The sequence below is a fragment of the Carcharodon carcharias genome, chromosome 32, assembly GCF_017639515.1.
Source record: "Carcharodon carcharias isolate sCarCar2 chromosome 32, sCarCar2.pri, whole genome shotgun sequence".
NCBI classification, from domain to species: Eukaryota; Metazoa; Chordata; class Chondrichthyes; order Lamniformes; family Lamnidae; genus Carcharodon; species Carcharodon carcharias.
In genome coordinates, this window is record NC_054498.1 from 9,035,649 (window position 1) to 9,048,404 (window position 12,756).

Sequence of the window (12,756 nt, forward strand, 5' to 3'; positions counted from 1 at the left end):
TTAACACTCCTTTTTGTCTTGTGTCTATGACATTTTGGTCAATCTCTCCTTAGCTGTCACCTATCCCTGACTTTCTATCTCGTTCCATCTCCTCTCAAACAGTTTAAAATCCATCATATTTCTACATCTCTTTAGCTCTTAAGAAGTCATATGGACTCAAAACATTAACTCTGTTTCTCTCTCCACAGATCCTGCCAGACCTGCTGAGTTTTTCCAGCGTTTTCTGTTTTTATTTCAGTCCGACAGTCTCTTCAGTTACTCCCAAACATGTTTCCCCTCCGGGCAGCAAGCCAATGTCCACGGCAGCGAGGAAGTTGTTGGTATCTTTGATGCCTCCAATTCAAATCCAATCTATTTGAAGATAGTCACCAAGAAATCCAATAGGGAATTCGGAATTAAGAAACTTCCAAAGAGCGGTGAGAATGTGGAACTTCCTACCATAGGGAGTGGTTGAAGTTAACAGTATAAGTGCATCTAAAGTGAAACTAGACAAGTATATGGTTACAATGTTACATTTAGATAAGAGAAGATGGGAAGAGTCTCAACTGGAGCAAAAATACCAACAAGGATTGGTTGGACCAAATGGCCTGTTTCTGTGCTGTAAATTCTGTGTAAATTTAAAATCTTTACCTTTGTTGAGAACTACTTTCATGTCCTTTATCTATCTTTCTTTTCCAACTTTCTTCATCCAACTCTGATTGACCTAACCACTCCATTGGTCTTCGGCCCTGTTTGGTCAATTTCACACCTGTCTTGCTATTGACCATGGTCAGAAACCCATTTTATTTTTGGCCATATCTCTTGTCATCATCACCATCTCTTATCATCGGCATCGCAGTGTCTGTGTCTCCTCTGAGAAACTCCCTGACGCACTTACCTACAGCAGTTCTCAAACTGTAGGTTGTGACCCAAATTGAGGGCTGCAAAACAGCGAATGGTGTCGCGAGAAATAAAAACGCATTAATCGCCCAACACCACCCTCCCCATCCAAATATTGTCCTGGCAGTAGGAATCACAAGGTGAACCCTTGGTGTTGGACACTTTGGCTGCAGCAGCACTGAGCAGTGACGCTGTGACATAGCTATGTGAATACGTAAGTACATCAGCAGTTTCTGGAGCACTTTCTCAGAGGGCTGGCGATGGAGGCAGATGCTGATTTAGTAACCAGTGACAGCCTGGTCAGAGGGCCAGGGATTTCATCACAGATTTTCATTTTTATATGATGTATTTTCTGTTGATCAGTAATTTTATTCCTTTATTCGTTCATGGGATGTGGGTGTCATTTTGTTGCCCATCCCTAATTGCCATTGATCCAAGTGGCTTGCCACACCATTTCAGAGGGCTGCTAAGAATCAACCATATTGCTTTTGATCAGGAGTCCTATGTGGGCCAGACCAGGTAAGGACAGCAGAGTTCCTTCCACGAGCTGTCATGGAGGATGTTGGATGTTTGTCCCCAGATCATTTGCCTGGGCCTCTGGAGTGCTAGTCCAGTGACTTTACTGCTACATCACTGACTCCACCATCATAATACGTGAATTTTAATAATCACATACTGAATTTTACTATGCTGCTTTACTGTTGTTTTGTTTGTGTTGGTGTATAGGGTTGCTTCACTTTTCAAGTGTTAAAATGGGGTCATATTGGAAAATAGTTTGGGAAGGTCTGATTTACTATAAAAAAGGCGTAAGAGAAATATACATTCAGAGAGCACAAGGTCCTTTGTGATATGGGTTGCCTCCATTAGAAGCAACCCTGCAGTGAATAAAATGTAAGAGTCACGGACTCGAAATGTTAACTCTGTTTCTCTCTCCACAGATGCTGCCGGATCTGCTGAGTTTTTCCAGCATTTTCTGTTTTTCTTTCGGATTTCCAGCATCTGCAGTATTTTACTTTCAATAAAATCCTTCCTATTGAATGGAAGGAACTCCTTATGTGGGGAAATGGATACTGCAACTCTCATTGCCTACTGCTTCTTTAGCATTGTATCATCAATGCCATGGTTGGAGGACCACACTTTCTCCCGCCTTTGACAGCCCCAGATGAGATCCACAGAGATCCTTGCCCACAGTTACAAATCCCTCTATAGCCCCATCTTACCTCTGCAACCTGCACCAGTCTTACATCCCAGCCTGTGCTTTTTCATCCTCCAGCTTTGGTACCCTGTGCATTTCATTCCTACTCCCCTCCTCCTGTTCTACCATCAGTGGCAAAGCGTTCAGCCTTTTTGGCCCTGCTGCCCTGGAACTTCTAGGTGCTGTTGGAGTTTGAAAGAAAGACTTGGATTTATATAGCATTTTCTCATGGCCACTGGACATCTCAAAGCGCTTTACAGCCAATGAAATACTTTTGAAGTGTAGTGACTGTTGTAATGTAAAGGGAAGACAGACTTTGGATGACTAGTTGTTTGGGATGGGCTATAAAGCTGGAGGAGATCAAGAGGACTGAGATTAGGGAGAGGTCTGTGGACAAGGACCAGGAGACAGAAATTCACTGCTTTGTATTTTAACTGCATATGATGAACAAAGCACACTTGACTCAGCAGGTTTGTTAGATTTGCATTTTTCCGCTCATTTGATTTTTCTATACATATAAGTGACTGAATAATAAATCACCTCATTATAAAATTTCACAATCTCGCAGCACCAATATTGAAAAATGCAAAAGACTGCCAAAGATATATCCTGACCAAACGAACACATTGAATTTTGCCACAAGATTGTTTTCAACCATAATTATTTCTCTCCTGAGAACTCAGCTGGTTCAATCAGTGAATAGTTAAGTGTAGAGACAAGGAATGCCTCAGATTTGAGGTCAGTCAGTGCTTTATTAGCTGATTTAGCTGGGTTGGCATCAGTACCCTGGCTTAGGGACTGGAAAGTTAGCTTGTGTTCCAAGTTCTGATTGGTTCCTCACGCTGGAATTATGAAGTGTGGTTATCTCAATGAGCACTTGATCAGATCCAGCTATAATACCCCTTGTTGAAATCTAGTAATCAGTGTCAGCCATGACTCAGTAGGTCACATTCTCACCTCTGAGTCAGAATGTGGTCTGTTCAAACCCCCACTCGAGAGGTTTGAGCACAAATACCCAGGCAGATCCCCTCAAAGCAGTGCTGAAGGAGTGCTGCACTATCAGAAGTTCCAGTCTTTTGGACAGGAGGTCCCCAGGTTCCGTGCTACTCTTGAAGATGAGGGAGAGTCCAAGGTCTAGAGACGCAGAATGGTCACTCGGACAAGGTAAGAGAAGGATAGAACAAACCAATGCTTTCAGAAAAGGAGAAAGAACTGAAAAATTACCTAAGAAAATCCAAACTGCGGACAATTAAATTATAGGTAACCTTGACAACACAATGACTTTTTACTAAAAGTTCAGATACAATTACTTAATGTCTGATCCTCCTGCTCATCAATCTGTGGGAAGTAGCTATTAAAACAAACCCTGGAGAACTAATTACAAAGAATTGGTCAGGCTGTTCCTGTTGAGAAAATTGTTCCTGTATATGATTTCCATTCATAATACATTTAAATAGATCTAATTACAGTCACATCTCTCAGAATGGTAACTGCTAATATGCAAATGAAAAATTAAATTTCATACTGGATTAAGCACTTAGTCAAGCCTTATTGCTGCACGATCCCTCATCTATTTTATGGGCTGCCAAGGTTCTGCAAATCAGCTGTGATCTAATTAAATGCCAAGCAGATTTGAAGGGCTGAATTGCCTATTCCTGTTCTTAAACCTTCCTTGCCCTGTTCGTCTTATTCTACAAATTCACCTTCATTTTTGCCCTCACTGGGTTCAAACCAGGACTTGCATCTTTTTAAAAAAATTCTTTCAAAGGAAATCTGACACATTTTTTATTGCCCATCCCTAATTGCCCTTGAACTGAGTGGCTTGCCACACCATTTCAGAGGGCAGTTAAGAGTCAACCACATTGCTGTGGGTGTGGAGTCACATGCAGGCCAGACCAGAATGGCAGATTTCCTTCCCTAAAAAAGGGCATTAGTGAACCAGATGGGTTTTTATGACAATTGATGATAGTTTCATGGTCACCATTACTGAGACTAGCTTTACATTCCAGATTTATTCACTGAATTCAAATACCACCAGCTGCAGTGGTGGGATTTGAATCTGTGACCTGGGCTGAGTCTAGTACCAGATGGTGAAATTAGCCTGGGCTAGCCTGATTACTAGACTCATGACATTACCAGCATCTCCCCCAGTCAGAATGATTTCCTGGAATAGTTTTGGTGGCTAAAGGCAGAGCTGCCCAAACTCTTTTCCAATGTAACCCTGCCTCAGGCTTCTTGTGACCCCAGAGTGGTTGACCAGAGGGCAGAGGTCTTTTAAAAACTCTGGGGAAAAAAAAAGCAAAGATCCACCTTTTTCATGGGATCTCCACGTCCGCTATTGTTACCTTGGCACTCGCCACCCCAGAATCTCATCCTGTGACCCCCACTGGGGGGGTGGCTACCCACAGTTTAGGAGTGTCCCTCTCCTAAGTGGTCACCAGGGAATTTCACAGGGGATTTTTTTTTTAACCACCACAATTTGTCCTGGGGTCTTAATTGGTGTTTTGCCTCTCTCAGGACATCACTGGTGGGGTGTGGAGTGCATAAATTGCAGTACACACAGATGGGAATTTTAATCTAACCTGCTCACCATTGATAGAATTATAGAATGGTTACAGCATTCAGACTGTTGTGTCTGCCTCCACTCTCTGCAAGAGCGATTCACCCAGTCCCACTCTCTGCCCTTTCCCCATAGTCCTGCACATTTTTCCTCTTCAGGTAATGATCCACTTCTCTTTTGAAAGCCATGATTGAACCTGCCTCCACTACACTCTCAGGCAGTTCATTCCTATCTGCTCGTTGTGTAATTAGGTTTATCCCCATGTTGCCATTGCCTTTTTTTTGCCAGTCGCCTTAATTTGGTGTTCCTCTGATTGTTGATCCCCCCGCCCCTATATGGGAACAGTTTTTCCCTATCTGTCCAGACCCCTCATGATTTTGAATATCATTTTTGTCAAATCTCCTCTCAACCTTCTCTTCTGCAAGGAGAACAGCCCCAGCTTCTTCAATCTAGGGCTTTTTGGCAGCCGGTTAGCTCAGATGGTTACAGCGTGGTGCTAATGACACCAAGATCGTGGGTTCGATCCCGGTACTGGACTCAGAATAAATGACAGATTCTCAGAATAAGGGGCAGGTCATTTATGACTGAAATGAGGAGGAATTTCTTCACTCAGAGGGTGGTGAATCATTGGAATTCTCTACCCCAAGGGCTGTGGAAGCTCAATCATTGAACATGTTCAAGACAGAAATTGTCGGCAAATGGTATGTTGGCCTTCATTGCTAGAGGGTTTGAGCACAGGAGCAGGGATGTCTTACTGCAGCTGGACAGGGCCTTGGTGAGATCATACCTGGAGTGTGCAGTTTTGGTCTCCTTACCTAAGAAAGGATATACTTGCCATAGAGGGAGTGCAGTGAAGGTTCACCAGACTGATTCCTGGGATGGCAGGATTGTCGTATGAGGAGAGATTGGGCTGACTAGGCCTGAATTCACTAGAGTTTAGAAGAATGAGAGGGGATCTCATTGAAACGTATAAAATTCTGACAGGGATGGACAGACTGGATGCAGGGGGGATATTTCCTTTGGCTGGGGGGGGTGTCTAGAACAAGAGAGTCACAATTTAAGGTACGGAGTAGACCATTTAGGACTGAGATGAGAAACTTCTTCACTTAAGAGGGTGGTGAACCTATGGAATTCTCTACGTTAGGAGGCTGTGGAGGCCAAGCCACTGAATATATTTAAGAAGGAAATAGACAGATTTCTGGATCCTAAAGGCGTCAAGGGGTATGGGGAGAGTGTGGGAGTGCAGCGTTGAGATGGAGGATCAGCCATTATCATATTGAATGGCGGAGCAGGCTCGAAGGGCCGAATGACCTACTCCTACTTTTCTATGTTTCCATGGATGTTAATGGCATCAAGGGATATGGGGATCGTGGGGCAGAAGGCACAGGGGTAGATAATCAGCTGTGATCTGTTTGAATGGCAGAGTGGGCTCAATGGGCCGAATGGCCTACTTTTGCTCCTGTGTTCCTGTAAAATGCTATTAATCTTATCTGCAGTACAACACTGGGGAAGTGCTGCAATATGAGAGGTGCCACTCTTACAGATGAAACCTGAGGCTCCTTCTGCCTGTTGAGGTGGTTCCAAAAGACGGCATGGCACTATTCAAATTAAAACAGGAAGTTTTCTCATTGTCACACCTCAAACAATATCATCAATTCCCCAATGGCCATTTAGCTTATTGCTTCTTTGTGGGACTTTGCAGTACATGTAGATCCAATTCCTGTCCCTCACATTATATGGAAATTTCTCACATCCAAAAGCTCTTGCGTTTGATTGTCTGATATGCAAATATGTTCCCGCTCAATACAAATATATTCTGGATCAATGTAAATCTCAGCTAGCTGCTGTGCAAGTTTATTAATAGTGATTCAACCATATTATTTAATTATAATTCTGTCTAATCTCTTAGCAAGGTGAAGGTGATCCAATCAAAACACTTTCTAACATTTTCGTATAATGTATTTTATTTTGCCCTCAAGTATGGAATAAAGATAAAGTTCCTAAATAGCCAGATTTTTGATCAACAGAGGGATTGAGGCTAACAGGGGAGCAGGGTGGAATGTGGAGTTGAGGCAACAATCAGATCAGCCATGATCTTACTTGAGGGGCTGAATGGCCTACACCTGTTCCTATTTCTTATGTTATGTCCTTAAATATGTTCATACATATATTATAAAATAAATAATATAGGCATATATACACATTTATAATGCAATTCTTTTTATTCATGGGATATGGGCATCACTGACTAGGCTGGCATTTATTACCCATCCCTAATTGCTCCTTGTTCAGAGGGCATTTAAGAGTCAACCACATTGTTGTGGGTCTGGAGTCACATGTAGGCCAGACCAGGTAAGGATGGCAGATTTCTTTCTCTAAAGGGCATGAGTGAACCAGATGGTTTTATGGTCATCATTAGACTTTTAATTCCAGATTTTTATTGAATTCAAACTCCATCATCTGCCGTGGTGGGATTTGAACCTACGTCCCCAGGGCATTAACACTGGGTCTCATGGATTATTAGTCCACCAACAATACCACTACACCATCGCCTCCCTTTAATGTATATATAATATATATTGCACTATATACATATTGCACAATAATATAATTAAAGCTAATTATAACATTTGTTTGTGTAGTTTAATTAACATTTTTATCTGAAGACCTTGTTTAACCGTGGCTTGCAATTGAGCTTTTGACCCAGAGCTACAGTTCTATTAGCTTCACAGAGATAGAACTGACGTGTTGGGTGGAATGGTTTGTTCCTGTGCTGCAATTTTTATGTAACTGCATACCATAATAGGAGTTCCTTAGCAGAAGTAACTAGTTCCATTGGATCCTTCATGGTGTAAAGGCCTTTTCAACTTATTTTGTCCTCCAAATGATAATAAAGGCAAAATGATTATATTTCCATTTTTAAGCCATCAGAAACTGTCTACGGGGACCTAGTCTGTTATTTGTTGCTGATCATCATCCTGTTTATCCGGGATTTTAAAATAAGGGAAAGAAATGAAGTTAAATGGAGTTGCATTTTAACCAATTCCCTGAACTGCTCCCACTAAATCATCCCTAAAAGGCTTGGATTTTAAAATTGATGCACTGAGGATCATATAGTTGTCACTACATAGAAGGAGGCCAGTCAGTCCATTGAATCATCTGCAGAACAATCCAGTCAACCTCATTCCCCTTCTCTATCCCCATTGCCCTGCAAGTTTGTTTCCCTTGAATGCCAACCCAAATTCCTTTTGAAATCATCGATCATCTCTGCTTCCACCACCTTCATGGACAGTGAGTTCCAGGGCATCAGGATGGGGCGATTATGAAATTGATAATCAGGAGTGCGTTTTTTTTATATTCATCCATGGGTTGTGGGCTAGGCCAGCATTTATTGCCCATCCTTAATTGCCCTTGAGAAGGTGGTGGTGAGTTGCCTTCTTGAACCGCTGCAGTCTGTGTGGTGTAGGTGCACCCACAGTGCTGTTAGCGAGTTCCAGGATTTTGACCCAGCGACAGTGATGGAGAGGCAAATCTGAGCTACATGAACTGCAGCTTGTTTATAACAAAGGTCAATCACTCAAAAATTCTCCAAATAATTTAGGACGTAGTTTTATAAACAATTTTAAAATTATTTACATTAACTTGACAAAAAAATTACAGGCAAACGAGACACTTTTAATTTGTTTCATTTCTTGTTAAGCAAATTATCCAGAACCCCAAACAGTACACTAATTCTAGGGGCAGGCTGTATCTCCTAAAAGTCAATGGTACAGAACCAGCCAAGGCAAAATCACACCATTGCCCATTTAGTCAATTGCCCTTAGCGGCTGCAGTGTATATAACACACAAACCTTAGGGGTACTGTCCCATAGTGGTAAGGACAATCAATGATAGTTGTCATGGTCACCATTACTGAGACTAGCTTTAGGTTTTTTTTATATTCATCCATGGGTTGTGGGCTAGGCCAGCATTTATTGCCCATCCTTAATTGCCATTGAGAAGGTGGTGGTGAGTTGCCTTCTTGAACCGCTGCAGTCTGTGTGGTGTAGGTGCACCCACAGTGCTGTTAGCGAGTTCCAGGATTTTGACCCAGCGACAGTGAAGGAATGGCGATATATTTGCAAGTCAGGATAGTGAGAGGCTTGGAGGGGAACTTCCAGGTGGTGGTGTTCCCATCAACCTGCTGCCCTTGTCCTTCTAGATGGTATTGGTTGTGGGTTTGGAAAATGATGTCTAAGGAACCTTGGTGAGTTCCTGTAGTGCATCTTGTAAATGGTACACACTGCTACTACTGTGTGTCGGTGGTGGAGGGAGTGAATGTTTGTGGATGGGGTGTCAATCAAGTGGGCTGCTTTGTCCTGGATGGTGTCAAGCTTCTTGAGTGTTGTTGGAGCTGCCTCATCCAGGCAAAGTGAGAGTATTCCATTACACTCCTGACTTGTGCCTTGGAGATGGTGGACAGGCTTTGGGGAGTCAGGAGGTGAGTTACTTGCCGCAGGATTCCTAGCCCCTGACCTGCTAGTTCAGTTCAGTTTCTGGTCAATGGTAAGCCCCAGGATGTTGATATTGGGGAATTCAGCAATGGTAATGCCATTGAATGTCAAGGCCCGATGGTTAGATTCTGTCCTTGTTGGAGATGGTCATTGCCTGGCACTTGTGTGGCACGAATGTTATTTGCCACTTGTCAGCCCAAGTCTGGATGTGTCCAGGTCTTGCTGCATTTGGACATGGACCCATCTGGTTCACTGACATCCTTACTCAGTCTGGCCTACACATGACTCCAGACTTACAGTAGTGTGCTTGATTCTTAACTACCCTCTGAAAAGGTCCAGCAGCATCTTCTCAAGGGCAATTAGGGATGTGTAATAAATGCTGGATTTGCCAGTGATGCCCACATCCCATGAATGAATAAAAAAAAACTATCCCTTGTGATAAAATACAAAATGCTTTCATTAAATATGTAACTTATCCTGACAGTCAAATAAACGTCACTAAAGTAAAATACGTCAAACTTGCACACAGTACAGATAAATACATCCAGATCTTAATTCAAGTGATCAGGTAATTTATTTTGTACTAAATTCCTGTTATATTTTTACATTATTTTAAATGATTGCATAATGCATTTTTGATGCAAAGAGCATCTCAGAAGATTATGTATCATTTTGTTTTAAAAAGAGACTACTGATCAAGATGCAAGGCAGTACAGATCGCCCTCAGAAACGGGACATGCCAGAGGCGAAAATAAAAACCCTTTTCAGTAACAAATCACCAGCCTTTCATTTCTCTCTCTCTCTCTCTCTGCAGGTTGAAACTTTCCCCCAATCCTTTCCCGGACTGTCAAAAGCGGTCATGGTGTCGGCCGATTTACTCCTGAATTCGGTCACTTTACATCTCAATGGCCGAGGGGACGGGGCAGAGAGAATGGAATCGACTGGGGCCGCTTGCCATGCGGTGACTCTCAAAAGTGCGGCTGAATGGGGAAGGCTGTTAAATGGGGAGGCCCCCGCCTTTGGAAAACAAGCTCCATTCAGAGCTTGCAGGGCGTAAACAATTTCCTCTGGCGTCCACGCATACAGCTCAGCGCACAAACGCATCTCCTACAAAGGGAATCAAACGGGCCAGAAAATGCTATTCACTGTCTAAAGGGGGGGTGTTATAAGGGAGGATGGCGAGGAATCTCTTGCTGAAATTGGACCTTGCAGGCTCTGAGTATATCCATGTTTGACTGCATGAGCAACTCTTACTGAAATAAAGACAGAAAATGCTGGAAAAACTCAGCAGGTCCGGCAGTATCCGTGGAGAGAGAAACAGTTAAGGCTTCTAGTCCTTATGGCATCAGAGCCGCAGAGAGGTAGAAATGTGATGGATTTTATACGGTTTAACAGGGGGTGGAGCAGGTGGAGCAAAATAGAAGGTCAGGGATAGGTGGAAGCTCAGGAGAGATTTGACGAAGATGTAATGGACAGAAGACAAAGGGAGTGGTAAAGATAGTGTTAAAGACTAGGCAGGTGCTAATAGTGGCATAAAGGTCAGATAGCAGCATGTGTTAATAGCAGAACAAGGGTCAGCGCTCTCTGAAAGCAAAACATAAGAACAAGTTACAGACTGGTGTTGTTGGGGGGGGGGGGGGTGGAAACAATATATAAAAATATCAAAATGGAGGACAGAGTTCATGGTGTGATGTAGTTGAACTTGATGTTAAGTCCAGAAGGCTGTAAAGTGCCTAATCAGAAGGTGAGGTGCTGTTCCTCCAGTTTGCATTGGGTTTCACTGGAACATTGTAACGGGCTGAGGATGGACATGTGGACATGAGAGCAGGATGGTGTGTTGAACTGGTGAGTAACAGGAAGGTTGGGGTCATGCTTACGGACTGAGCGAAGGTGTTCTGCAAAGCGGTCACCCAGTCTACGTTTAACCTCTCCAGTGAAGAGGAGACCACATTGTGAGCAGCTAATGCAATGGACTAAATTGAAAGACGTGCGAGTGAAGCACTGCTTCATTTAAAAGGAGTATTTGCGGCCTTGGATGGTATGGAGGGAGGAGGTAAAGGGGCAGCTGTTACATCTGTGATTGCATGGAAGATGCTGTGAGAGGGGATGAGGTATTGGGGTTGATAAAGATAGACAATAAGATGTGGACCAGAGTGTCCTGGAGGGAACGGTCCCGATGGAATGCTGACAGGGGAGGTGAGGGGAAGATGTGTTAGTGGTGCCATCATGCTGGAGTTGGTGGAAATAGTGAAGAAAGATCCTTTGAATGTGGAGACTGGTGGGGTGAGAAGTAAGGACGAGGGGACCCTATCATGATTCTGGGAGGGAGGGGAAGGAGTGAGGTCAGAAGTGCGGGAAATGGGGGTTGCAAGCGCTGTCACCATAGTGAGGGGGGGGGGGGTGGAAAATCGGCTCAGAAAAAAGAAAGACATGTCAGGTGTGCTCTTTTGGAAAGTGACATCACTGAAACAGATGCAACGGAGGCAGAGAAACTGGGAGAATGGGATGGAGTCCTTACAGGGAGCAGGGTGTGAGAAGCTGTAGTTGAGGTAGCTGTGGGAGTCGGTGGGCTTTTAATGAATATTGGTGGACAGTCTACCACCAGAAATGGAGACAGGGAAGTCAGGAAAGGGGAAGGGAAGTACTGGCGATGGACTATGTGAAGATGAGAGAGGGGTAGAAAGTGGAAGCAAAATCGATAATATTTTCCAGATCCAGATGAGTGCATGAAGTGGCCATCGACGTACCAAAGAAAGAGTTGTGGGAGGGGGCCTGAGTAGGACTGGGACAAGGAATGTTCCACAAACCCCACAAAAAGACAGGCATAACTGTGGCCCATGTGGGTACCCATAGCCACATCTTTTATTTGGAGGAAGTGAGACAAGTTTAAGGAGAAATTGTTCAGCGAGAGAACAAGTTCAGCCAGGCGGAGGAGAGTGGTGGTGGATGGTGATTGTTCAGGCCTCTGTTCAAGGAAGAAGCAGAGAGCCCTCAGACCATCCTGGTGGGGGATGGAGGTGTAGAGGGATTGGATATCCATGGTGAAGAGAAGGTGGTTAGGCATAGGAAACTGGAAATTGTTAAAATGACATTGGGCATTAGAGGAATTACGAATGTTAGTGGGAAGAGACTGGATGAGTGGAGAGAATATAGAGTCAAGATTGGAAGAAACGAGTTCTGTGGGGCAGGAACAGGCTGGTCTACAGATCGGTCTACCAGGATAGTCCTGTTTGTGTACTTTGGGAAGGAGGTATGAACACATGAATTAGGAGCAGGAGTAGGCCATTCTGTCCCTTCAACATGCTCCACCATTCAACAAGAGCATGGCCGATCTGAAGGAAACCTCAACCCAACATTCCTGCCTACCCCTGATAACCTTTCACCCCCTTGTTAATCAAGAATCTATCTAGCCCTGCCTTAAAAATATTCAAAGACTCTGCTTCCACCGCCTTTCGAGGAAGAGAGTTCCAAAGACTCACAACCCTCTGAGAGAAAAAAATTCTCCTCATCTCTGTCCTAAATGAGTGACCCCTTATTTTTAAACAGTGACCCCTAGTTCTAGATTCTTCCACAAAAGGAAACATCTCTCCACGTCCAGTTAGAAGTGGGTTTGAGGACTATGGGGTTGG

The 12,756-nt window shown here is 43.7% G+C and overlaps 1 protein-coding gene across 1 annotated transcript in view; it reads right to left on the reverse strand.

The window, feature by feature from the left end:
• Positions 1-12,756, reverse strand: part of fbxo22 (F-box protein 22) — a 34,605-nt gene that overhangs the window by 17,421 nt on the left and 4,428 nt on the right. The window lies entirely within an intron of this gene.